Source organism: Nicotiana tabacum, chromosome 19, assembly GCF_000715075.1.
Source record: "Nicotiana tabacum cultivar K326 chromosome 19, ASM71507v2, whole genome shotgun sequence".
Lineage (NCBI taxonomy): Eukaryota > Viridiplantae > Streptophyta > Magnoliopsida > Solanales > Solanaceae > Nicotiana > Nicotiana tabacum.
This window is the reverse complement of record NC_134098.1, coordinates 42503266-42529068: the sequence shown is the minus strand read 5'-3', so window position 1 is coordinate 42529068 and position 25803 is coordinate 42503266. Positions and strand designations below refer to the sequence as shown.

General features: G+C 37.9%; 1 pseudogene; it reads left to right on the top strand.

Annotated features, from left to right (window-relative positions):
- The first annotated feature begins 20780 nt into the window (after positions 1-20780).
- LOC107785358 (GTP cyclohydrolase 1-like) lies at positions 20781-23811 on the top strand (annotated as a pseudogene).
- Positions 23812-25803: the final 1992 nt, after the last annotated feature.

Below are 25803 nucleotides of genomic sequence, written 5' to 3'. Positions count from 1 at the left end.
TCAGCATATGGCCCCGTCGGCCTTGATTGGTATTATCAGCTCGCATGTAGGCCTCATCGGCCTATGTTGAGGGCTACCCCTCAAGAGGTCACGGTTACAGAATGGTATGCTCAGGCAGAGTATGGCACTAGGTACCGACCACACCTCCCCAAGTTTGGGGTGTGACAGTAGGGTGATTCCCAATGCTTCTCGACAGTTGGAGGTTCATGAGAAGAACAATCATGTACATGATTTAGAGTTGGCAGTTATTGTTCACGCATTGAAAATTTGGAGACACTATTTGTACGGTGTTCATTGTGAGGTCTATACCGACCATCGGAGTCTCCCATATTTGTTCAAGCAATAGGACCTTAATTTGCAGCAACGGAGATGGTTAGATTTGCTTAAAATCTATGGCATCACTATATTATATCATCCCGGAAAGGCCAATATGGTAGCCGATGTATTGAGTAGGAAGAGAGTATGGGCAGTTTGGAATATTTACCAGTAGCAGAGAAACCACTAGCCATGGGTGTTCAGGCCATGGCCTATCAGCTTGTGATATTGGATGTCTCGAAGCCCAATCGTGTTCTTGCTTGTATTGTGGGTTGTTGGAGCGTATCAAGGCTAGCTAGTATGAGGAACCTTGCTTATTGGTTTTGAAGGATATAGTGCAGCAGAGTGGTGCTAAGGAGGTTGTGATTGGTGGTGATGATGTTATGCGGCTTAGAGGTTGGATTTGTGTTCCAAATATTGATGGGTTAAGGGATTTGATCCATGAGAAGGCTCACAGCTCGAGCTATTCTATTCACCCAGGTGTCATGAAGATGTACAGTGACTTGAAACAACATTGTTGGTGGCGAAGAATGAAGAAAGATATTGTTTTCTTATGTCTCTCGATGTTTGAATTATGTGAAGTATGAACATCAGAAACTAGGATGATTGATTCAATGATTGGAGATATCGGAGTGGAAGTGGGAGTCCATTGATTTTGTTGTCGAGCTTCCACGGACTTTGAAGAAAGATGACACAGTTTGGGTTATTGTGGACCAGTTGACTAATTCTGCACACTTTATTCCGGTGGTGACTTCCTATTCTTCAAAGCGGTAGGTTCAAATATACATCAAGGAGATTTTTCGCTTTCATGGCGTGCCAATTTCCATCATTTTTGACCAAGGCACGCAGTTCACGTCACAGTTTTTGAGAGTAGTACAGCGAAGGTTGGGCACACTGGTTGAGTTGAGTACACTATTTCATTCTCAAATAGACGGATATTCTGAGCGCACTATTCAAATCTTAGAGGATATGTTATGTGCATGTGTTATGTATTTTAGAGATTCATGGGATCAATTTCTTCTGTTAGCAGAGTTCGTCTACAACAACAACTTATGAGTATCGAAATGGCTCCTTATGAGGCCTTGTATGGGAGAAGATGTCATTCTCCAGTTGGCTGGTTTTGGCCTGGGGAGGCTCGGTTGTTGGGCACTGATTTGGTTCGTGACGCTATGGAAAGGGTTAAGGTGATTCAGGAGCGACTTCGTACAGCGTAGTCTAGAAAAAAGAGTTATACTGATAGGAAGGTTCGTGATGTTGCATATATGGTGGGTGAGAAATTGCTTCTCAGATTTTTACCCATGAAGGATGTGATGAGGTTAAAAAAGAAGGGTAAGTTGAGCCCTCGGTATATTGTCCCATTTGAGGTGCTTGAGAGGATTGGAGATGTGGCTTACAAACTTGCATTGTCCCCTAGTCTATCACGTGTCCATCTAGTATTTTATGTTTCTATGCTCTGGAAGTATTATGGTGATCCGTCACATATTTTGGACTTCAGCATCATACAACTAGATGGGGATTTGACTTAAGATGTGCAGCCAGTGGCCATTTCGGATCGGCAAGTTCGAAAGTTAAGTTCAAAGAATATAGCATCAGTAAAAGTTCAATGGAGAGGTCAGTCGGTTGGGGAGGCTACTTAGGACGCCGAGCGGGAGATGCGAATCAATTATCCACGCCTATTTGAGACTCCAAGTATGATTCTAGAACCGTTCGAGGACGAACGTTTGTCTAAGAGGAGGAGAATGTAATGACCTGGCCGATCGTTTGGTGCATTATAGCTTTGTTCCCCTATTTATTGCATATTCTATATTCATTAGTGGTTATGTGACTTCTCGGATATTCTATATTCATTAGTGGTTATGTGACTTGTCGGGGTGGTCGAATTGGTTTCTGGGGTTTCGGAGTAAATTTGGACACTTAGTCCCAAGGTTGGAAGCTTAGATTGATAGAGTTGACCGGAGTTTGACTTTTGTATAGATGACTCCTGAATGAAGTTTTGATTGTTCCAATAGCTTCATATGGGGATTTTGGACCTAGGCGTATGTTTGGATATTGATTTGGAGGTCCGTAGGTTAGTTTGAGGTGTTTTGGCGAAAGTTGGAAAGTTGAAGGTGTGGAAGTTTGAGAAGCTTGACCGAGAGTTGACTTTGTTGATACCTATATTCGGATTTTTGTTGCGGTAGTTAGAATAGGTCTGTTGTATCATTTGGGACTAGTGTGAAAATTTTGAGGTCATTCAGCGTTGATTTGATATGGTTCGGCATTGCTTTTAGAAGTTGGAAGTTCATTAGTTTCATTAGGCTTGAATTGGGGTACGATTCGTAATTATGATGTTGTTTGATGTTATTTGAGACATCGACTAAGTTTGTATCATATTTAAGGACCTGTTGGTATGTTTGAATGGGGTCCTGAAGGCCTCAGTGTGATTTGTATTGAAATTGGATTCTTATTTGGACTTAAGGAAATAATGAAGCTTCAGGGGTTAGCGTGATCGCACTTGCAAGATTATGACCGCATGTGCGACGCCACAGATGTGGCCTAGTGGTTGCAAAAGCAGAGTTGAGTTGGGCAAGGCAGAGCTCCAGATGCGTACGGGGAGCCGCATTTGCGAAAGTGCAAGTGTGAAGTTTGTCCACAAAAGCGGACTCGCAGATGCGGAGCATTTGTCCGAAGATGCGGAAGGATGGAAGCTTCAGAAGGATCGCAGATGCGCAATTAGGCCGCACCTGTGGAACCGCAGATGCGGTTAAGTGAGCCGCATGTGTGGATTGACTGGAAATATTATATTTCTAAAGGTTTTGTGGTTTTTCTCATTTTGAGAGTTTTGGGACTCGGGTAAGGGTGATTTTGAAAGGGGTTTTGCTACAATTGAAGAGGTAAGTAAAGATTAATCACTCTTATTGATAAATATTGATTACCCATTGATTATTACACATAGTTCATGTGTATTTGAGGTGAAAATTGTTGATTTTAGACCATGTGGTGGGAGAGTGAGATTTGGTGATTTGGGGGTCGATTTTTAGATTGAACTAGATGAAATTAGTATGGTTGGACTCATAACTGAATGGGTGTTCGGAATTTATGAAATTTGTCAGGTTCCAAGGTGCGGTACCGGGGTTGACTTTCCGATTTTGATTAAAGACTTTATCTTTATAATTTGAGATTATTTCCTATGGCTATTATTGATGGTACTAAGTGGTTTGTAGCTAGATTCGAGTCGTTCGGAGACCGATTTGAGATGCTAGGGCTTGTTTGAGTATTGAGTTGCGCATTTCGAGGTAAGTACAATTTCTAAACTTGGAATTGAGGGTAATTATCCCTGGAAAATAGCTATTTGTGTTGTGTTGGGGTAACACACATGCTAGGTGACGGGCGCGTGGGCGTACACCATGGTAATCATGATCCGGGTTGACTTTTGTATTGTGTTGCTATTAGGTCTCGTTTTATACATGTAATTTCTACTTGTTAGAGAAATTGAGATGTGATTCATGTTAGAAATTATGTTTAGGCTATGTGCTTATTCGGTTGAGACATAATTTGCATATTTATGTTGTTTTGAGTTATTTGCTTCAACTGTAAATATGTACTCAGTCATGATTATTCATTTACATATCATATCTCAGTCTCTGTATATCATTCATTGTTAGATCACATGTTATCATTAATTGGGCTAGGTGGCAAGATATTGTGAGCCCTGGAAACTTGAGAGATTAATGACTGAGGTGGGCCTTAGGGTCGTGTTGAGAGTGTTATTATGGATCGTGTTGCATGCCGCAGCAGGCCTTATTGGATTTTGATTAGCGCTTGGGCAGGATCCGCCCCTCCGGAGCCTAACATACCAGTATTGAGCACAGGCACAGTGATATATACACATGCTTGACATGTCGGCATAGAGATGTACCATTCCTCATGCTAGCTGTAATTGACATGTTCCTATCAGTTGTTCGGATTTATTTGTTGAATTTTAAAGCATGTCTAAATTTCTGTAGTATGAACGAATCAATTATGATAATTCCTTTGAGTTATTTATTGTTATTGTCATCATTATATCTGTGTTGACATTATATCAGATTCAACTGTATTCTTCTGAGCTCGTCACTATTTTTAGCCCAAGGTTAGTTCTGTTACTTATTGAGTATATAGGGTCGGTTGTACTCATACTACACTCTTCACTTCATGTGCAGATCTAGGTGCATCCGGATGTGGTAATTGCAAGATCTGTGCTAGTACTAGTGCTTGGAGACTTCAAGGTAGCTGTTATGGCGTCCGCAAGCATGGACTTTCTTTCCCTTTATTTTCTCAGGTACTATTCTATTACTCAGACAGTTGTACTAAGGATTTGGTTGCGTTTTGATACTCAGTAGTGCCCATGTACTCGTTAACACCAAATTTTGGGGTAGCTGTAGCAAGATTTCAGTTATTTGTTTAAGATATTTATAATAGTTTCGCTGTTGAGTTTATTAAATCATGTTTATTCAATTGTTATGCTATCATGTGACTGTTGGCTTGCCTGGCAAGTAGTGTTAGGCACCGTCACGACTCCGATGGGAGTTGGGTCATGACAGATCCAACATGTGATTCATTGTCCAAACAATCATCATGATTAATTAAGAATCAAAGGCCAAATCATAGTCCTTAACGTGGGCAAGAAAACTCAAGTAGTCATACTACAATTTAAGGCCTAACACAATAATAACAAGTATGGACGCGTGTTCATAATACATGTGGATATGTCTGAATCGAGAATAACAACGATCTAGAGAATAGTTCATCATGATCAAAGTAAGGTATCATTAACCTCGACATTTAACTCTAGCAAGGCTCATAGTGTTCACGTAGTCAATCAATCGAGTAAACCATAGAACAAGTAGATCATACAACAAAACTAAGTATAAATTAATCTAGCATCTACTCCCGGTCATGAATAACCATGGCACATGCATATACGTTCGTCACCACGCATATACATCAACCCCCGCATGTCCCAAATAATATCATTTATTAGGAAACATTTTCTCAAACCAAAGCAAGGCAAGACACTTACCATACCTGGCTAGTCTTCAACCTCAAATCGCGTCAAAACATTGCTCTAGCCCTCCAGTAACAGAAATTCAAGCAAAACATCATCCAAGGAAGTCAAACAATACTATAGGAAGCAATCCCAATCGATAAAGTTTCGGTCTTTGATGAATTCCCAAAAAGTCAACAAAAGTTAACCAGGCCTGCATGCCCAAAATCATAAGCTGATACTAATTATCGATGACACATATCCTGTTGAGTCCAAATATGTGATTATTTTCCAAATTCGAGTTCAAATTGGTGTTCAAAATTCCAAAATACACTTTGTAATTTTTCACCCAAGATAGCCTTTTGAATCACCCAATTTGGCCTTAAAATGAGAGATATATGATATTTTGAAGTTTTAAAGGAAGTTTGAAACTTATGGATGAACTTAGAGATATAAGCGGTATTTTTGGAATAGTTGCACCAGAAAATTCAGCAATCGCAAAAGCTTAGTTTTAGCACCCCGAAACTCATTCAGAACCTCCGGGACACTAACCATATATGCATTTCAATAATAAAATATGCTACAAATCTACTCATATACTCAAAATACCGAAAACATGTCTTGACATGATATTGATTGTGGTCAAACTCCAAATTCTTAGCTAGTCTCTCAACCAATGGCCCAAAATAGACCTGAGCCCCTTGGAGTCCCATCCAATCATACCGACAAGTACCAATATATTATCCAAACTTATCGAAAGGCTCAAAACACCCACGGAAAAATCACAACAAAGAATCGAGGCTCAAACCGAGTAGAATTTCTCTTAAGTTGTTAAATCTTCATTCTTTCAAAAGAGTGTCCGAATCACACTTACGCTCTTCTGATTACTTCCAATCTTTGCACATAGATTCAACTATGTGAACCTGTCATTGTTTTCAAAACCATAATAGGATTCTGATAACACTAAAGTCAACTCCAGGTCAAACCTAAGAACTCTCCAATTCTTTAAATTGCTAACTTACGATAAATACAGCCAAAACCTTCTACGAATATCCAATTTCAAATTTGAACATACGCCCAAGTGTATAATCACCATACGAACCTATTGAAACCATCAAATCTCAATTCTGATGTCATTTACTTAAAAGTCAAACCTTGGTCAACTCTTCCAACTTAAGGCTTCCAAATTGAGAATCATTCTATCAAATTGATCTCGAACCTTACGAACATCAAAACCAACAATATACACAAGTCATAATACATCATATGAAGCTATTCAAGGTCTCAAACTGCCAAATGGAATTTAAAGCTCAAAACGATCAGTCAGGTTGTTACATTCTCCCTGACTTTAATATATGTCCGTCCTCAAATATGCTAAGAGTCATTCGAAAGCTTCCAAATCACTGTATAACTCATCATACACATACCCATGGGTGATCTCTCATCACCTCAATCCACATAATCCCATAAACGCAACCTGACTGAAGATTCTTCCTTCAACCTTAGCTTACAATCCTTATAACCAAATTCAACTTCTGAAACTCCCTTTAAGATCTGATTCTTGTACATATACACTGTATAGATCCCCACAAGTTGTACCAAGCAATAAATACACTCCACAAATATAACCTCACGATGTACCGCATAACTTATATACTCATAGCAATACCTTCCGACCATATTAGCTGCTCATTACCAAACCTGGTACCGGTAACATACCTATTATCAAATAAACCTTGTTCCAAACCTTTGGAATACTGCTAATGATGAAAGAGGCATGTAGAAACTCATAATCCCCCATTAAATCAACAAGTCATAGTGTCCTCTCGCCCGACAAGAACCATTGCCAAATTCAAAGCTGGCAAATGATATTCTTCTTCCAAACATACCTTATCTAAATCCAATTGCACTAATTCCAGGTCCAATAACCCCATCTCACCCAGTATGAGCTCTAGACCGACAGGCCATCCCAAATTCCACATAGAATGACATACGACGCATTCCATGCACCAAACAAACAACAACTCGAATGTAACCAATAATGTAAAGAAAACCAAATAAGACAAATTTCTAACAAGTTCAATAGATACAACAACAAAATCACAATTCTATGAATCCATCCCACATAACTCTGCTGCAGTGCACAACACGATCCATATATATAAATCCACACAGGGATACCCATCGAGCTAAAATGCTCATAATCATTAAACACATGTGTATCAACAAAAACCATGTAAAGTGCATAAACATAACCATGGGGAGACGGATATCATAATGTAGTACGAAAAAGGCCAAGCACGACTATAGTGCAATAAGCAAATCAATATTTTAAGAGACATCTACCTTAAATAATGCCACAAGAAGTAAACAGAGCCACAACATGCAAGTGAATAATCAAGTCGTCTCACAACCCATCATAGCATAAGAGAGTAGCACATGAAATACACCAGGGTGTGAATAAAATTAACTCCACTCGATGACACACCGTAGCAAAATACTACGCTGAGTACGGAAACCCAACAACTCTATTTTCTCGAGTTTTAGACAAATATAATAAAAGCACTTAATAGAGGAAGAAGAAGTAGGAAAGAATAGAAAAAATGACGGACTCTATTGATCAGACTCATTAGGTCTGCAGCTCTGGGATAAAGTTCCATAATACAATGAAAGATAGATAGAAGGGAGAATGCCGCTTTTGAAAATATACAATAGTTTCCGACTCCCCCATAATTGACCCCTAAGCTCGGGGGAATTGGTCGATCAACTCTAACGCAAACCCAATCTAGTGTAGCATATACATTCTTATTAGCCCTATGAATAGGCCTCCAAACCGATTTAGATCATTCCAAAATAGGTAAATAGCCTTCCAAAAGTCCACAGTGACCCTATCCATGGCACATACAATCTGCTCTCATATGTTGAACACACTTCCATAGTCCGCAAGCAGAGGGATAATCCGCTTCTTAGAAATATAATCTCCAAGGTATGAGAGTACCAGAATCTCTATACCTGATCACTAAATATCCCACTTAAATGACTGCACATCGTGTAGGCTACCAGACCTGAAAGTATTACCACAAAAATAATTTTAAAGCCCTATTTTACCAAAGAAACCTATTATCTCTATTACCATGTTGATCCAAGCCACTAGTAAATGGACCCAACCTCTTCAAATTACTCATGACCCACTTTCACGACAATACTACTCTTTCCCATTACAATACCGACCTCGATCAAAACTCATCTCAAGTGATCCCAAAATGAAATCTCGTCATCCTAAGACTTGTAAGCTACTTTATTCTCTCTTATACACCCAATAGTCCCTCAAGCCAAAGTACCTGCTCTGAAGAAACCTTCTATGAATTTGAAGTTGTTTCTTCCTTCTCTCGAACAGTGCCTCACATAACCAATAATGATATAGAAATGCTCCAAGTTTTTTCTTACAATCCAACGCAAATCTCGAATCCTTAGTCACAGATAAATCCGAAAATGCTCAGATACCACATATTGAATATTGAATATATTAGCACCTTCTCGAGAGTCACCCACTCATTCCTAGTCTTGAATACATAGCCAATCATGACGAACGATTAGTGCTCCATTAGCATATGAATTCTCAAAAAGAAACAACCAAACGAAAGGATCCTTTCCCTGGAACACTACCTCTACATAAAAATATCAAACCTGAGTCCTTTCACAACATCTATATATCGATAAGGTGAAATACAACATTCACCCAACAATTCCTTTCTCGAATCATCCTCGAAGTCATCCTCCTTAAGTCAAATCTAATCCACAAACGTCCCTGAGTTCATATTCTATAGAAACACCTAGGTGAACCAATCGTTGATGGTCTCCCCCACTTGGTTGGAAGCTACAAAACGCATCATATGATAACCCACAATACTCTTTCTCTTAAATTGACATGGTCTTGCACTGTAATTCAGTTGAATTCTTTATTCATATAGTACCAGTCAATACATACTCCAAATTATCTACCAAGTGCATACTCATTCTCGTGATGGTCTAGCCAACTTCCTCAAGTGCACCGAAATGGTAGTACATCATCCCATTAGATAGAAGGAAAGTTATTCGTAGAAACCACGCAAGAACCATATGACTTCAAACCTTTTGGTAGAAGATAATCCACCTGCTTAACCCAAAATCGGCATTTTCATCTATTCTTACTATTGCCATAACCATTATGCAATCAATTAATCTTCCTGAGTCTACACTAGTCATCAAGATATAAGAATCCACTTTATTCCATGAATGAACAACAGAAAGATCCACCAACGCCTCCACTGCATAAGACTATACAACACACCGAGGTGGTAATCAAGTATCCATAACCCTTCGCATCCCAAAAATATCCTTCTCTTCACATCCAAACCATCTAAACTTAGTCCTCAGTCACAAATACTGGTCAAATTGCTATCTAGCCACTCACTATGCCATCAATCCCGCTCCTAGGGACACTACAAGCATATGAGTACTCATACTCCTGAATCTGCCGAGCCCAAGTTGGGGTCTAAGCCTGGCCTCTAGTCCTCCAGATTGTCCTACCTTCATAGTATAGAAACACATCTCGTGCCTCATCCACGACATCATAAGCTGTTAGTGCACAACTAATACCGAGTACTCAGTATCACATACGAATGAATGGAAGGAATTCGAAGATACATGCTACATGATAAGGAATGAAAGAAGCTCCCTAGATGCCTTGTAGCCTATCGAAGACAAGTATGGACATCATCACACCGATTTGCAAGACTCTACTAGACACCTACTCATGACTCATTAAACCTATGAACCTAGAGCTCTGATACTATCTTGTCACGACCCAAAATCTCACCCAGTCATAATGGCACCTAACCCTAGCATTCTAGGTAATCCAAACAATAAATAACTATGATGATCTGATAGGTCATTTTGATTACTTAATTACATGTTTTGATACCTCTATTAGCTTTGTTTTATATTTCTTGATTTGCGTACAAGGTTTGTGTCATTTTCCAGGAAGTTTTTACGTAACAATTTGAAGAAAATATGATTTTTGGCTTTAAAAATAACTTGAGCTGACCACGATCAACAAACTTGGTAAACGACCTTGGATCGGTGTTTTGACGATTCTGGTAGGTTCGTATGATATTTTTGGACTTTCAAGCACATTTGATTGGGGTCCAAAGTGAGCTAAGCAATTTTTGGTGCATTTAGTGAAAGATTGTGAAAATGAACTTTCAAGTTGAAATCTTGATTTTTGATGATCAATTCTTGTTATTTGATGTTATTTTGATGATTTGAGGTAGCGAGCAAGATTATATGACATTCGTACACTTGTGTGCAAGTCGGTTTGGAGCTCGAGGGGCTCGGGTGAGTTTCAGATTGGTTTCAAACCATTTTGAACTTGTAGAACTACTGGTTTTTGGCTTCTGGTGCCTAGTGCTTCGCAATTGTGAAGGCTCTCTCGCAATCGCGAAGGGGATATTTTTGGTTGGGGCTGGTTGCTCTTCACGGATGCGAGAGGCCAGTCGCGAATGTGAAGCAATAGGGGGATTACCCTTCATGAACGTGACATGCAACTCGTGAATAGGAAGCTTTGGGGATGACATGGGGGGATGGCAGGTCATTCTTTGTGAACGAGGACCAAGGGATGCGAAGGTGATGGTAGGCAAGGTATTAAGCCTTCGAGAACGCGATGGACTTTTGGCTAGTGCTCTTGGCGAACGTGTCATGTGCTTCGCGAAGGCGCAGAGCACTTGACACCTAGTTATTTAAAGTGTTAAACATCGCGATTTAGGCATTCAACCCTATTTTGAAAGATAGAGCTCGACCTAAAGAGGATTTGGAAGAGAATTGCATCCCTACTTCATTGGTTAGTGAATTTTAACTTGTTTTGAAGTATTTCCATAATCACACATTGATTTTTATCCTTAATCTAATTGATTTTTATCCTTACTCTATGAATTTCATTATAGAAATTAGGGGTTTTTGGTAGAAATTAGGTATTTTGTGAAATTGAGATTTAAACCTCAAATTGAGGTCGGATTTCGAAACAAATCACATAATCGGGCTCGAGGGTGAATGGTTAATCGGGTTTTGGTCCGATTCTCGGGTTTTGACAAGGAGAGCATGGGGTTGACTTTTTTTGACTTTTTCCAAATTCATTAATGATTGAATCATTTTCGCTCATAGGTAGTTTCTAAAGCTTATTTTGAAATATTTGAACCATATTTGGCTAGATTTGATTGGTTTGGAGGCTAATTCTAAACGAAATGCCATGGTTGAGTGTTGATTTGATTGCAAAAAGAAGTAAGTATTTTCTACTTGATTTATGTGTGGGGGCGCGTATATGCAAGGTGACGAGTGTATATGCGTTGTCACAGGTTAAGCATGCGGGTTGGAACATTTATTTATTGTTTTCAATTATTTCATGCCTTTGTTTGATCCATGTTCCTACTTGTTAAATGCTTTAATTACTACTTGTCTTCACGTGCTAATTCATGCCTTTATTCATTACATACCTTGATTGCTAAATTGTTTCCATGTATCCGCGTATTTATTTATTGACTGTGTTTACTTACCTTTTTACCTCATGTGTTATTAGATAGCTACTTTTATCCGCCTTATGTCTTTAATTGCGTAATTCTTTTATTGCATATTATTTTGTGATTCGTTGTAGTTGGATGTAGTTTATACGTTTAATTTATATTGCTTGGGATCAGGTTGCGTGCCATAGCAGATATTGGTATTACTGTTTGGGATCGGGTTGCATGCCGCAACAGTATTTATTTATATATAATTAAGGATCGGGTTGTGCGCCATAACATAGAAGAGTTGTTTATATATTTGTGGATCAGATTGCGTGCCGCAACGGAGAAGAGTTGTTGTTTATATATTTGTAGTTCATGTTGCGCACCACAACATATAAGAATTGTTATATATATATATATTTGTGGATCTGGTTGCGCGCCGCAACGAAGGGAAAGAAAGGAAACTTGAGCAATCAGTATAGCGGTCCATTTAAGGTTTTAGAGCGAATGGATGAGATGGCTTACAGGCTTACTTTTCCACCCAGCTTATCGGGAGTTCATCCAATATTTCATATTTTCATACTTTGAAAGTATCATGAAGATCAGTCACATGTATTAGATTTCAGTTCAGTACAGTTGGATGAGAATTTGGCTCATAAAGAAGAGGCAATGGCCATTTTGGATAAGCAGTTTGGAAGTTGAGATCGATAGGGATTGCATCATTGAAGGTTCAGTAGAGAGGTCAATCGGTCGAGGAACCAACTTGTAAGATAGAGACTAATCTTTTTGGCACTCCAAGTATGATTCAAAACCCGTTTGAGGACGAATGTTTATTTAAGAGGGGGAGAATGTGACAATCCTGTCGGTCATCTTATGTATTTAAGTCATGTTTCCCTATTTGATCTGTATGCATATTTTTTTTATTTTGTGACTTAGGGGGTGGTTGCTTTGATTTCAGGAATATTTGGGATTGAATTGGAACACTTCGTTCTATTTTGGATAGCATAAATTGTAAGTGTTGATCAAGGTTTGACTTTTGAGTAGACGACCTTAGATTTGTGATTTGATAGTTCCTATAGAGTCGTCTGGTGATTTTGGACTTAGGCATATGTTCGGATTTAGATTTGGGATAGGTTCTTTTAGTTGGTTGAAACTTGTGTGCAAAGTTTGGTTGAATCCGGAATGTTTAGGCATGATTCTGACATGTTTGGCGAAGCTGAAAAGATTGAAGTTAAGAGATGAATTTTGACCATCAATTTGTAGTTCGAATGCTATCCATGGTGCTTTGAGCATGTGAATAAGTATGGATAAGGTATTAGTGCTTGTTGGTATGTTTGGATGGGGGCTGAGAGGCTTGAGTGTGTCTTAACTGTAACCGAACCAATCGGGATGTGGTAGCAATTTTCTAGTGTCTGGTACGTTGCACCTATGAAGGATTATGCGCTTTTGTGAGGGGTTGGATGGTTAGCAGTGGTAGCATCTGCAACAAGAAGTATCGTAGATGTGATGTCGCAGGAGAGAGGAATTGGGTCGCACCAGCGGGTCCGTAGATGCAGCAGGTGCGCCGCATGTGCTAAGGTCGAATGTTTATGTGAATCTTGCATATGTGAGTGTTTTGTTGCAAAAGCGACACTATGGGCCGCATATGAAAGATCCCTAATAGAAGGGTTTTAAGTCGAGTTTTAGCCCATTTTTTACTATTTTGAGTTTTGAAGCTCGCTAAGAGGCGATTTTGGAAGGGATTCTCACTACTACTTTGACTTCTACTTGATTTTGATTAAATATCTTATCTCCCCATGGATTTTTACACTTAGATTATGAAATTTGAAAGAGAAATTTGGGGTTTTGTTTGCAATGCAAGACACTATAAATTGGGGATTTGGGAATAAATTTGAACTCGATCTTTGAATCTAATCACATATTTGGACTCGTAGGGTTATAGGTAGCCGGGATCTACCCCTTGACTCGAGTTTTGGCCATGTGAGCCCGAGTTGACTTTTGTTGACTTTTGGGGATTTAATTAAAGATTGAAGCTTTATTGTTTGGAATTGATTCTTATGTCTTTATTTGACGTTATTAAGTTGTATTGACTAGATTCGAGTCATTTGGAGGTTGATTTGAGAGGAAAATCAGTTTTGGAAGGTTGAAGACTACCGGGTAGAGGTAAGTCTCTTATCTATCCTAGTAAGAGGGAATTTTCCCTAGAGGTAATTTATTTGCGACTTGTTGCTTGATTTAGGATCCATATATATGCGAGGTGATGAGCATATATAGCTAAATTATGACCATATCCGGTAATATTTGGCTTATGATTTTGCATTGTTTGGACTATGTGAACTAATTATTCATGTTTTATTGGTTCCATTACGACGTGATAATTTTTAATTGTGGATTATAAGCATGCTTAAAGTTATGACTTGTTGAATCGGGCATAAAAGATTATTTTTCATATTGAGCTTCTTTGCTAAGCCGTAGTCCTATACTCCTCTTATTGATTCTTGATTTGGAAATTATATGGATTAGTATATTCCTGTTAAATGTTATGAAAGACTGTTGAATATGAAATTCGTCTATTAAATTGTGGAGATGAATTGAGTTATATGACTTTCCATAACCATTTTTAGCCATATGGGCTTTTATAACGCATTTCTATTAATGTGATCTGGTGCCTTTAATTATATTGCCTCATACATATATTATGAGTTGGAGAGTTGAAAAGTGTGAAGAGTTGATAATTTTGGCACCACAAATATTATGAGCGGATATTGATTATTGATGTTGTTGCATGGATCGGATTACACGTCACAACGATAATATGTATGGATCGGGTTTCACACTACAATGATATTATTACTATTAGTAGATCAGGTTGTACGCTGCAACAGCGCTTGGATATGGTATTGTCCCTCCGGAGTCAGGTGATTATCCATGTTTCTTTGTGCCCTATGAGAGTAGACACTCAAATGGGTATTAATTTGGACACTCGGTTAATGTCGGATATATGGAACTGTGTGATGAGAATTAGTATTGGATTGTGAGAATGAATTGATAGCTTAGACTCATGCAATGGCTATTGTATTTATATGATTTTCGGTTGACTAATATCATGATTGTGAACGATTTGAGATATCTAATATTGTGTGATATCTCATGTTTGAAAAGTATGTTTACATACCAGCTTTACTGTGTTTCTATCAGTGGACTTGATTGATGACATCATGCTTTATTCCATATATTATATATGCTTCATATGATTATTGAGCTGATAGTAAGTATCACTATCGACTTCTCACCTTTATTTCTTCAAGGCTAGACTAGATACTTATTGAGTATCGTAATTTTGTACTCATACTACACTTCTGTATATTTTGTGCAGGTTCTGAGGCTGGTCTTAGTGGTATTCGCCTAGCGGAGCAAGAGTGCTATTTATAGACTTCGCAGTGATCTGCTTACTTGATTCGATCTGCAACACATGGAGTCATCCTTCCCTTTTCTTTTTTATCTCTTTCTATGTATTTCTATTTCCAGATAGACGTTTTAGTCAGTTGAGATTTTATATACTCTTCTTAGATGCTCATAACTATGTTGTGACACTCGGGTTTTAGGAGAGCTTGTGAGATAGTTGTGGTCATGTTTAGACCCTGTCTGAGATTCATGGACTCTTGATGTTGAGTTATATCATATTCCACTTTACTATTTACAGTATGAATCCTTAATAATTGAATTTTGTTAATGATGTGAGTGTTGGATTGGGGGCAGTATTGGGGCATATTCTTAGGCCTAATATGAATTTGTATTATACACTGAATTGGATTTGCTTACTCAACGCAACATTTGCTATGGGTGTGTTGTGGAACTTATCATATTTATGCCCTGATATATTTTTTGTGTTACTCTCTTATGTACGATGGGTTGTGAGACAACTTGATTATTCACATGCATGTCGTGGCCCTATTTAAGCCTTGTGGTGATATATGAGTTAGATGGCTTTTGAGATGTTGATTTGCTTATTGTACCGTAGTCGTGCTTACCTTTTGTTTTATAGTGTATTATTCTATCCGTCTCCCCATGGTTATATTTATGCATTTTACTTGCTTGTTGCTGATACACATATGTCTAGTGAGCATGATATGGCTCGATGGGTATCCCTATATGGATTAATAAATTTAGATTGGGCTACACGCTGTAATAGAGTTATGTTACATACTGCAATGGAGTTATGTTGGATATGATTCCTTGTGCTTATTTCGTATGTTTTGTTCCCTTTTATGGGATGAGTTCATAGAATTATGATTTTGTTGTTATATTTGTTAAACTTGTTAGAGAGCTCTCCTATTTGGTTCTTTTTCTATTATTGGTCATATTCGAGTTGTTACTTGTTGGTGCACGGATTGCATCGTATGAGGTTCTAGGTGGCATTTGATATAGTCTGTCAGTCGAACAGCTTGTATTAAGTGAGACGAGGTTTATTGGACCAGGAATTACTACAATCGAATTTGGATAAGGTATGTCTGGAAGAAGATTGCCATTAGTCAGCTCAGAACATGGCAATGGTTCTTGCGAGCGAGGGTACTTAATGAATTGTTATTTTGATCGGTGGTTATGAGTTTCTACACATTTTTTTCATCATTTACAGTGTTGCGAAGGTTTGGAACAACAATTTATTTGATATGAGGTATATTTACCGATATCAAGTTTGCTAATAAACAGTTATTGTGGGCAGAAGATATGGTTAGGGGCATATGAGTTATGGTATATATCGTGTGGTTACATCTTGGGAGTATATTTATGACTCGATGCAGCTTGTGGGAATTGATACGATGTATATATACAAGAATTGGATCTTAGAGAAAGTTTCGGATGTTGGAATTTGGGGTCTAAGGCTTATAGGTGGAGGTTGAAGGAAGAATCTTCAGTCAGGAATGTGTTAATATATTTAAATGGATTTAGGTAGCATGGAATCACTCATTGGTGTGTGTGTATAATGAGTTTATTCAGTTATTTGAAGGTTTTGGAACGACTCTTGGCACGTTCAGAGATGAACTTATGTCTAAGTGGGGGAGAATATAATAACCCGATCAGTCGTTTGAGATTTAGCTTTCCATTCGATGGTTTGCGATATTGAGTAGCTTCAAATGATGTATTATAACTTGCGCATATGGTTGGTTTTGATTTCCGAGAGGTTCGGGATTACTTTGGAAGAGTAATTCTTATTATGGAAGATTTAAGTTGGAAGAGTTGATCAAGGCTTGATTTTAGAGTATTATACCTTGTATTAGTGATGTGATGGTTCCAATAGATTTGTATGATAATTTTTAACTTGGATGTTTGTTCGAATTTTGATTTGGAGGCTCCTAGAAGGTATTAACTTCATTTGCCGAAAGTTCACAATTTGAAGGATTAGAGAGTTTATAGGTTTGACCTGAAGTTGATTTTAGTGTTATCGAATTCTCATTGGTTTTTCAAGACTTTAGACAGGTTCATTTAATTTATTGGGACTTGTGTGTAAAGTTTGGTTGTGATCCAAAATATCCAAGTGTATCTTAAACGTGTTCAGCAAAGGCTAAAAGTTAAGATAAGGATTTGGATCTTTGATTCATGATTTTGTTGTTATTTTTTATGTTTCGAGCCTTAGGATAAGTTTATAAGAAGTATATGGACTTGTTGGAATAATTGGACGGGATCCCAGGGGGTGGGGTATGATTCGGGATAGTTTCGGACCATTTCGATGAGGTTTACAACTACTGATGTGTTGGTGTGCAACAGTACTTCGCGATCGCAGAACAGGTCCTGCGATTGCAGAGATGAATTTTGGTTGGCTGGGAATTTGTGATAGAGTATTCGTGTAGTATCATGGGCTGGTGCATCGTGTTCGCGTGTAGGTGATCGCGTTCGTGCTGAAGTGGAGGCAAGCATGGGCTTGGTCTTTGCGTTCGCGGGGCGAGTGTCACGTTCGCGTAGTGTGTGAGTTGGGTGAGCTTTGGGATCACGAGGGTACTTCCTCAATCGCAAAGGAGGATTTGGGAAGCTAGCAGATTTATGCTTCGCGAACGAGAGGCAGTGGCCGTGTTCGCGAAGGGTAGTGTAGGGCAGACTACTTAAGTTTGAAACTTCGAGAGTAGGAGATCTTGAAGAGGAATGTCACTATTACATTGGAGGTAAGTAATTTTCACTTAGATTTTATTATATATCTTGATTCCCCATAGATTTCTACACCTAAAACTTGAAATTTTAAAGAGAAATTTGGAGGTTTTATTTACAACTTAAGAGGGTATATTTTAAAAATTTAAGGGCCAATTTGAACTCAGTTTTGGAATGTAATCATGTATTTAGAAACAAGGGATTATGGGTGAATATATCTATGATCAATTTTAGATTTCGGTGGCCAGCTCGAGATTGAATTTTTGTTGACTTTTTAATTTAGATTTGAAAGGAAAGACGGTTTTTTTTATTGAAGCTTACCAGGTGGGGGTAAGTCTCTTATCTATCCTTATAAGATGGAAGTTTTCCCCATAAATGAATTATTTTCTACTTGCTACTTGATTTAGGTGCTTCGTATATGCGAGGTGACGAGCATATATGTGCGGCTAAGTTATGGTCATAGCCGGTCAGAGTTATGCTTATAGTATGCATTGTTGAGACTTTATAAATTGTTATCCATGTTTCCTTAATTCTATGGCTACGTGATGAATCTTAATCATGATTAAAGACCATGCTAGAATTATGACTTGTTGATTCAAACATAACAAACTTCTTTCACAGTGTTGGGCTTTCTACTTTAGCCATATTTATGCATTTGCCTATTTGACTTATGATTAGTGATTATTGGCTCTTGTTGCTCATGCTTCATATCATGATCGGACCTAAGAATATTAAATGAACATGTTGAGCTGCTATGGAAAATTAAATTACATGATTAGTCATAGCCCTCTCTTGTTCATGTTAATATTCATCTGTATTTTATTATTTTGTCTTGGTGTGTCTTTGTTATATCATCTCATATGCATATACATGAGTTGGAGAGCTAGATATTGAGGAAAATTGAGGATTTTGACATTAAGGATATCATGAGCGGATACTAATTATGGATTTCAATTTTTTAGTGGGTTGGGTTATATGCTGCAACAATACTTGGATATGGATTCACCCCTCGAGAGTTAGGTGATTACCCATGTTATTTTAGGCCCTATGAGCGCAGGCATCAAGATTGGTGCTAGTTTGGATACTTAGCCAGTGTTGGGCATATAGATTGGTACTATGGGGTGTTGAGATTGGACCACAAGCATGCATATGCATTCTAGATTCATGCAGTGGCGCCCCTATATACATTTTGACTGGTTTATATCATGATAAATGAAGTAGTTGAGATACTAGATATTGTATTGTACTTACTTTTTCTGAAAAGCATGTCTAAATACCGGATCTTACTGTGCTCTTGCCTTTGTACCTATTTGATGATATCATGTCTTATCTATTATTTTGTTTAATGCTTTTACTTGCTTATTAAACTTTTAGAAAGTGTCGGTATCGGCCCCTCGTCATTACTTCTTCGAGGCTAGACTTGATGCTTACTGAATACCATAATTTTGTACACATATTATATTTTTGTATATTTTTGTGCAGATTCTGAAGCATGTACGAGTTGTATCCATTCAGCTACTTAGGAGCTTGCATTGAAAATTTCGTGATAAGCTTCCCTATTTGTATATCTTCGTCACATGGGTCCCCTCCCTTTGTTCCATCTATTCCCTATCAAATTTACTTATTTCTAAACATATATTGTTACTTAGTTGAGATCGTTCCACTCTTGATTAAATGCTCGTGATGTTGTGACAACGAGTTTTAGGCATTGCTAGACAGTTATGATCGAGTTTATGCTCTGTCTCAGGTATTTGTATTATTTATATTGGTTTTGAGGCTATTTTCTCTTTTATATTTTGTCATATCATGTTAAATGACTTAGTAATTTGGCTTTTGTTATTGATATTGGTGTTGGCTTGCCTAGCAAGCAAGTTAGGCATCGTCACGACTTTTAGAGGGATTTTGGGTCGTGACATTGTATCCTTTGTATATACCCTTGTGTTTCGCCTTGGTTGTATTCGAACGAATACAGTTGATGCAAGTAGTATTCGTTGCGCAAACGAATATAGTTGCGCAAACGAATACAGTTGACACAGACTGTATTCATTGAACGTGTTAATACAAGTGATAAAAGTTGGTAACAATTAAACAGTAACCATGAATAATAATTAGGCAAATTATAATTATTAGGCTCTAAATTATTGTGCTTTATATAAATTTCTTGACAAAAATTAAACACAACAGGCGAGCACCTATACACAATGTTGTATGTACCTAGAACCAAAGCCAAAAGACTCAAATAAGGAAAAAAGAAAAACAATTCACAAGACTCTATGTACGAATACTTGAAACGTCTTGCATAGTATAATTTAACTTATTTTGTTGTTTTATACCAAATCAAATTAAGAAGGAAAAAGTGCCATTGTTGGAAGGAGTATATTTTTTTTAACTGAACAATATCATATAAATTGAGACAAATGAATTACTCCTTCCGTTTTAATTTATGTAAGCATATTTTATTTTTAGTCTGTGTCAAAAAGAATAATATTTTTTTTATTGAAAAATAATTTATCTTTATGCAATAATTTATAATCACACAAAATATATGTGTCATATTTTATAACACAAATTCAAAAGACTTCTCTTATTTTTTAAAATTCGTGTCTAATCAAATAGTTCACATAAATTGACCGACCTAGACCTTTACCCCGTACCTTTGCTCACACCAGCTGATCCGGGTCCCACAATCCAATGACGATACACTGTCAACATGAAACTTACTCCTATAAGAAGCCAAATAAATGTACACATTGCAATGTCAACTGCAACCTTAGCCCCCCTTATTTTCTAGACCTTCAAATTTCTTCTAGTAATAACACATAGGAGAAAGAAAATTTTCTTTTCTCAATTACAGCCCCACACTTTCTTCCTTTGTCCTTTCGAGTTTCTTGTGTATTCAGTTTTTCTTTAATATTTTAAATCTTCATAACTCGTGTCGTTCTGGGTAGAAAGAAATTTTGACAAATCAGCTCTTTTTCTCATTTGGGTGGTGAATACCTTTTCTGGGTTTGCAGTACTTTTGTTCCTTCAGGGAATTGGGGTGCAATGAACGCATTAGAGTCAGGTCATTTCAATGAGGAAGTAGAAGAGAATGGAGTGAAGCTAGCCATTGAGGATGCTGTGAAAGTCCTTTTGCAGGGTTTGGGTGAAGATATCAATAGGGAAGGTATCCGCAATACTCCTTCTCGGGTCGCCAAGGCTCTTCGAGAAGCGACAAAAAGTTTTTTTTTTTTTTTGGTTCCTTTTTGCATGCTTTGAATGGATCCTTAATTATTTATTTAACTCCATTAAGTCTATGGAAAGTGGAGCATTTCACAGAAATTATTAATTTTATTGTATCAAGTACTTGTGGTTATAGGAACTACTGGGGACCATAATACTACTGGCACGTAAAAGTTGCATGTTTAGTGTTTGATATTATTGTCTCATAGTATTTGGTTGCCTTAGAATAAAAGAGGCCTTTTTTAGCATGAGGGTGAACCACTCCTAAGATTTTACTCATTTGTCTTCTTTTACCTTCAAAAGTTTTTCCAAAGTTGCAACTTTTGTATCCTGATGATGAAGCAATCTTAAGTTGTGGGCTTATCAAAACTGCACGCACTATCTTATTTTACCCTCTAAAGTTGTTCATTTGTGGAGTTTCTGAAATAATCAGTGCTCCGTCTCTCTGTTATTGGTCTCGTTAGGCTTATTGAGGTGAAAATGTTCACGCATTGGTACTTCAGTTAAGTGAAAATTAATGTTTTTTGTCATTAACATTTCAGTCTTGTTATTTTTTATGTGCATAGTGATGAATTAGATGAACTGAATTTTTAAAGTTTCTTGCTGATCTGTTCTGTCTATTAATTAAACCAAATAGTTATTTTCTTTGGCTGTGAAATGATTGGTTTTTGGAAAATAAAGGTAATGCCTACTAATAACCTTCGCTTTAAGAAATCCAGTATTCTCCTATTGAATCTATCAGTTAGCTTTTCTTTAGTAAGGTATCAAAGGAAACATTTAGCAATATTTTGTAAACAACTAAGGTGGTTTTATTTTCTCTAGTTTATATATACAGCCATGTTTTATAATTAGTGGGGCATGTCCTCGGTACTTTAGTATGAAGCTGTCCAATGCGAGCCTATGTATATGGTTGGGAAGCGGGTTACTTTCTGGAAATTCATAAAAATGGTGTAGCCCAAGCATATGTGAGACTTAGAAATCAACATCTTGCAAATTGAAGGAGTTATTTAGTCATACTTCCAGTCCTACCTTATTGTGTTGGTTGATGCTTTAAATATCACTGTTTGACTATTTACTTTTCTTTTTAAAATGTTGTTTGACTATTTTCATCTTTTTGGTTGTTGTACGAAGGTTATAAACAAAACGTGAATGATGTTGTTCATGGTGCGTTATTCCCTGAAGCTGGGTTGGGAGGTGGAAGTGGTCAAGCTGGAGGAGCAGGTGGGCTTGTGATTGTTCGTGATCTTGATCTCTTCTCCTACTGTGAGTCTTGCCTGCTTCCATTCCAGGTTAGGTGTCAAGTTGGTTATGTCCCATCTGGCCAAAGGGTTGTAGGACTAAGCAAGCTCTCTCGTGTAGCTGATATCTTTGCGAAACGGCTCCAAGCTCCAAAGCGTCTTGCTGACGAAATTTGCACTGCTTTGCAGGTGTTGCTGTTGTTTTGCAGTGTTTGCACATTCATTTTCCAAATTCTGAATCAGCCTTCCTTGACACCTCTCACAAAAGTTGGGTGAAGATACAAGTTAGCTCTGGTTCTGGTGTTTTTGAGGACGAGAAGGCGGACATTTGGGCTGATCTTTTTACTCTTCTGAATTTCAGAGGTATAAGCAAAGAAAACGCCCATCCTGGGGTGTTTGACCAATCATGGTGCCCATCTCAGTCTTGCAACAAGTTGGAACAATCAAATTCAACTATGACCAATGCAGTGGTTTCAATACTCAAGTCTTTGGGGGAAGACCCATTAAGGAAAGAGCTTGTAGGTACTCCATATCGTTTCTTGAAGTGGTTAATGAACTTTAGAAACTCTAATATGGAGATGAAACTGAATGGCTTTCTTCAAAGTAGAATTAATAGTTCAAGTCCTTGTGGTAAGGTTGGCAATGCTAAGGACTTTATCTGTTCTGAGCTCAACTTACCATTCTGGTCCCAATGTGAACATCATTTACTTCCTTTTCAAGGTATTGTGCATATAGGTTATTTCTCTTCAAATGGACTTAATTCCATTGGAAGAAGCGAATTGCAGTCAATTGTACATTTTTATGGCTTCAAACTGCAAGTACAGGAGAGGCTTACCAGGTAGATAGCCGAGACCACTTCATCCCTTTTAGGGGAAGGTATAATGGTAGTGGTAGAAGCAAGTCACACATGCATGATAATATGATATCTAGAGGAATTGAGAAGTTTGGAAGCAGTACAGCTACAATTGCTGTTTTGGGTCGATTTTCCACTGACCTTGCTGCATGGGCAAAGTTTTTAAAGAGCCTTCCAAGCTTTTCTTCTGCATGAAAATGATGTCTTATTCTGCACAAGGAAATAGGCTGTAGTATAAAATCATGAGCAAGCAAAGGTAGTATAAAATCATGAGCAGCAGATATTTTTATTCATTTTTTCGTACGTGTATTTGTAACATAAAACAAGGGCTCACAGCAACCTTTATGCTTGCATATCAAAAGTTGGCACCTTGGCGCCATGTAGCTTTTTGAATATCAAAAGTTGTTGCTATATAAATGTCAGAGTTGAGTTCCTAAATTCCAAAAGTTTTTGTAATTCTACTGTTATGAAGCGCTTGGCAAAGAGACTGCTTTGATTTCCTTTTTGCTATGGTAGTTTACTTTCCTCCTAGAGGAGTTTTAAGACCATCAACTTCAAAAGGCTCTGGAATTTACACTCCGGTTTGAAAATAAATGAAGCATATCGTTGTTTAAGTTTCATATTGAGTTTGTGTTATATTTTGGAGAACATTTGAGGTGTCGTCTCTTTGTTCTTTTTAGTCTCTCTCTCTCACACACACACACATATATGTGTGTGTGTGTGTGTTTGTTGTTAGATTAATGGAAGGAAATAATTGTGTTCATTTGTTGCTATAAAATATAGTGACTTATGGAACAGTTTATTCATGACCTTTTTTGATGTGCCAACGGAAAAAATTGAACCAAGAAAATTAAAAATAGTTGGTTTGGTTTCCTTTTCTTCTCTTTTTATAAAATCTAGGGAAAATACATAACTTGTACTCCATAATTGTCCGAAAAAGTCAGTTAAACACTTAGCTGAAAGTCCTATTAAGTATTAAGACATTAGTTTTTCTTTCCTTTACTTAGTACAGTGAGGAACAAACTCCCACAGTAAGCTCTTTCTTCTTTGCTTTATCCTTCTTCTCCCTCAGTCACCTCATTGAACAAAATTAACGAATTCCGGCAAAGCTCTCCGATCTACTGCTTCGGCTGCACCAGACATGGTGTTTGGAAAGAAATGGTGAATTAATGGGGTTTAATTTGTAGTTGTGAGATATTTTGAAGATTGAAGATGAAGGGAGGCTCGGTAGAGAGGTGATCCTTCCGGCAAGATAGAGGAATAATGCTAAATTAAACAATCATCTAAAGTGATAATATTAAATCTTTGTAAATAGCTATGCTATCTGTAAGTTTTTTCCATCTCTATTCATGCTTTAGTTTAATTTGGCATAATTTCAATTCTTCCTATTTGATCATTTCATCCTCTTTAGTGGTCACCAGAATCGTATACTGGGGTTGGAGTGGGTTCAGAATCAGGGATTAAATGGTTAAACAAGGATTAATTAGTGTATAATGAGTAATAAAAGGAAAAAACTGTGATTGAAAACAAAAACAAAACAAAAAAAGAGTACAACAACAACCCAGTAGAATCACACTAGTGGGGTCTGGGGAGGGTAAAGTGTACGCATACCTTACCCCTACCCGAAGGGATAGAGAGGCTGTTTCCGGGAGACCCTCGACTCATAGATAATAGATCTGTAACAACAACAGAAATCAGAAAAATAGTATCAGCATCGTAAAATACAGCAAATAAATGGAAAGGCCAAAATGTGAAAGATAGAAAAATATAAAACACAATAAAAACCGCTAGTAGTCCTAGACAAAGCACTATCAGACTAGCCGGCACAGCGAGGAGAAACGCTCGACTATCCCCTAACCTACAACTCTAATGCTCGACCACCACACCTTCCTATCAAGGGCCATGTCCTCGAAAATCTGAAGTCGCGCCATATCCTGCCTGATCACCTCGCCACAATACTTCTTAGGTCGCCCTCTACCTCTTCTCGTACCTGCCAGAGCCAACCACTCACACCTCCTAACCGGAGCATCTAGGCTTCTCCTCCACACGTGCCTGAACCATCTAAACGTCGCTTCCCGCATCTTGTCATCCACGGGAGCCACGCCAACCCTCTCCTGGATATCCTCATTCCTAATCTTATCCATCCTAGTGTGTCCGCACATACATCTCAACATCCTCATTTCTGCTACTTTCATCTTCTAGGTATGTGAAATCTTGACTGGCCAACACTCAGCCCTATACAACATGGACGGTCTAACCATGCTCTGTAGAACTTACCTTTAAGTTTCGGTGGCACATTCTTGTCACACAGGACTCCAGACGCTAACCTCCATTTCATCCATCCCACCTCGACACGGTGTATGACATCCCCGTCAATCTCCCAAAATCCTTGGATAATAGACCCTAGGTACTTGAAATTCTCTCTCTTATGGATGACTTGTGAGTCAAGCCTCACTTCAGCATCTGATTCCCTCGACACGTCGTTGAATTTAT